Source organism: Manis pentadactyla, chromosome 4, assembly GCF_030020395.1.
Source record: "Manis pentadactyla isolate mManPen7 chromosome 4, mManPen7.hap1, whole genome shotgun sequence".
NCBI classification, from domain to species: Eukaryota; Metazoa; Chordata; class Mammalia; order Pholidota; family Manidae; genus Manis; species Manis pentadactyla.
Window position 1 is genome coordinate 76,897,318 of NC_080022.1, and position 3,440 is coordinate 76,900,757.

The 3,440-nt window shown below is 35.6% G+C and overlaps 1 non-coding gene across 1 annotated transcript; it reads right to left on the reverse strand.

Annotated features, from left to right (window-relative positions):
- Positions 1-2,647: 2,647 nt before the first annotated feature.
- Positions 2,648-2,754, reverse strand: LOC118928803 (U6 spliceosomal RNA). The gene has a single exon (XR_005031353.1). It is a non-coding gene; the product is annotated as a U6 spliceosomal RNA (small nuclear RNA).
- Positions 2,755-3,440: the final 686 nt, after the last annotated feature.

Below are 3,440 nucleotides of genomic sequence, written 5' to 3' on the forward strand. Positions count from 1 at the left end.
CATGACATCTGCAAACAGGGACAGTTTGACTTCTTCCTTGCCTATCTGGAATCCTTTTATTTCTTTATGTTGTCTGATTGCCATGGCTAGGACATCCAGAACTATGTTGAATGAAAGTGGGGAGAGTGGGCGTCCTTGTCTTGTTCCCTATCGTAAAGGAAAAGCTTTCAGCTTCTCGCTGTTAAGTATTATGTTGGCTGTGGGTTTGTCATATATTATATGGCCTTTATTATGTTGAGGTACTTGCCCTCTACATCATTTTCTTGAGAGTTTTTATCATGAATGAATTTGAATTTTGTTGAATGCTTTTTCAGGATCTATGGAGATGATTATGTGGTTTTTGTCCTACTTTTTGTTGATGTGGTAGATGATGTTCATGAATTTTTGAATGTTGTACCATCTTTGCATCCCTGGAATAAATCCTACTTGATCATTATCAATGATCTTTTTGATGTATTTTTGAATTCTGTTTGTTAATACTTTGTTGAGTATTTTTGCATCTATGTTCATCAGGGATATTGGTCAGTAATTTTCTTTTTTTGTGGTATCATTGCCTGGTTTTGGTATTAGAGTGATGCTGGCCTCATAGAATGAGTTTGGAAGTATTTCCTCTTCTACTTTTTGGAAAACTTTAAGGAGGATGGGTATTAAGTCTTTACTAAATGTTTGATAAAATTTAGTGGTGAACCCATCTGGTCCAGGTGTTTTGTTTTTTAGGTAGTTTTTTGATTACCAATTCAATTTCATTGCTGGTAATTGGTCTATTCATATTTTCTGTTTCTTCCTGGGCCAGCCTTGGAGGGTTGTATTTTTCTAGCAATTTTCCATTTCCTCTAGGTTATCCAGTTTGTTAGCATATAATTTTTCATAGTATTATTTAATAATTCTTTCTATTTCTGTGGTGTCTGTAGTGATTTTTCCTTTCTCATTTCTGATTCTGTTTATATGTGTAGACTCTCTTTTTTTCTTGATAACTCTGGTTAGAGGTTTATCTATTTTGTTTATTTTCTTAAAGAGCCAGCTCTTGTTTTCATTGATTATTTCTATTGTTTTATTCTTTTCAATTTTATATATTTCTGCTCTAAATAAATAGAGCCTCATTTTTTCTTCTTTTCGTAGTTTTGTTTGTTGTGAGTTTAGACTGTTCATATGGGACTGTTCTTTCCTGAGGTAGGGCTGTATTGCAATATACTTCGCTCTTAGCACGGCCTTCAGTACGTCCCACAGGTTTTGCGTTGTTGAGTTATTGTTGTCATTTGTTTCCATATATTGCTTGATCCCTGTTTGTATTTGGTTATTGATCCACTGGCTACTTAGGAGCATGTTGTGAAGCCTCCATATGTTTGTGGGATTTTTCATTTTTTTTGCATAGTTTATTTCTAGTTTCATACCTTTTGGTCTGAGAAGCTCGTTGGTACAATTTCAATCTTTTTTAATTTACTGATGCTCTTTTTGTGGCCTAGTTTATGATCTATTATTGAAAATGTTCCATGTACACTTGAGAAGAATGTGTATTCTGTTCTAATGTGTTGTTCAGTGCCTTTGTCTCCTTACTTATTTTCTGTCTGTTTGATCTGTCCTTTGCAGTGAGTGGAGTGTTGAAGTCTCCTAGAAGGAATGCATTCATTCTATTTCCCCTTTTAATTTTGTTAGTATTTGTTTCACATATGTAGGTGATCCTGTGTTGGGTGCATAGATATTTATAATGGTTATAACCTCTTGTTGGACTGACCCCTTTATAATTATGTAATGTCCTTCTTTGTCTCTGTGACTTTCTTTGTTTGGAAGTCTATTTTGCCTGAAACAAGTACTGCAACTCCTGCTTTTTCCTCCCTATTAGTTGCATGAAATATCTTTTTCTATCACTTCACTTTCAGTCTGTGCATGTCTTTGTGTTTAAAGTGAGTCTCTTATAGGCAGCATAAAGTTGTCTTATTTTTTATATATTCAGTGACTCTATGTCTTTTGATTGATGCATTCAGAGCATTTACATTTAGGATGATTATCAATAAGTATGTACTTATTGCCATTGCAGGCTTTGGATTTGTGGTTACCAAATATTCAAGGTTAAGTTCCTTACTATCTAATAGTATAACTTAACTCACTTAGTATGCTATTACAAACACAACCTAAGGGTTCTTTTTCTTTTTTCTCCTCCTTTGTCTTCCTCCTCCATTCTTTATATATTAGGTATCATATTCTGTACTCTTCGTCTATCCCTTGACAGACTTTGGGGTAGTTGATTTAATTTTGCATTTGCTTAGTAATTAATTGTTTTACTTTCTTTACTGTGGTTTTATTACCCCTGGTGACAGCTGTTTAGCCTTAGGAACACTTCCTTCATAGTAGTCCCTCCAACATACACTGTAGAGACCCTTTGTGGGAGATAAATTCTCTCAGCTTTTGCTTATCTGAAAATTGTTTAATCCCTCCTTCAAATTTATGATAATCTTGCCAGGTAAAGTACTCTTGGTTTGAGGCCCTTCTGTTTCATTGCATTAAATACATTATGCCACTCCCTTCTGGCTTGTAAGGTTTCTGTTGAGAAGTCTGATGATAGCCTGATGGGCTTTCCTTTGTATGTGATCTTATTTCTCTCTCTGGCTGCTTTTATTTTATTTATTTATTTATTTAATTTTGATTTTAAAAAAATATGGAATGCTTCATGAATTTGTGTGTCATCCTTGCACAGGGGCCATGCTAATCTTCTCTGTATCGTTCCAATTTTAGTATATGTGCTGCTGAAGTGAGCACACTCTCTGGCTGCTTTTAATAGTCTGTCCTTATCCTTGATCTTTGCCATTTTAATTACTATATGTCTTGGTGTTGTTTTCCTTGGGTCCCTTGTGTTGGGAGATCTGTGCACCTCCATGGCCTGAGAGACTATCTCCTCCAGATTGGGGAAGTTTTCAGCAACTACCTCCTCAGTGACACTTTCTATCCCTTTTTCTCTCTCTTCTTCTTCTGGTACCCCTATAATATGAATATTGCTCCACTTGGTTTGGTTGCCCAGCTCTCTCAATATTCTTTCATTCTTTGAGAAACTTTTCTTTCTGTGCCTCAGCTTCTTTGTATTCCTCTTCTCTAATTTCTATTTCATTGATCATTTCCTCCACCATGTCTAATCTGCTTTTAAAACCCTCCATTGTATTCCTTAATGATTGGATCTCCAACCGGAATTCATTCCTGAGTTCTTGAATATTTTTCTGTACCTCTATGAGCATGTTTATGATTTTTATTTTGAAATTTCTTTCATGAAGATTGATGAGATCCATTTCATTTGACTCTTTTTCTGGTGTATGTAGGATTTTGCTTTGAACCAGTTTCCTTTGACATTTTCATATTTGTATGTGGCGCCCTCTAGTGTACAGAAACTCTACTCTCTGGAGCTGCTCCGCCCCTGGAGCAATGTCAGGGGTTGCAGGGGTGTGGTGTTGGTA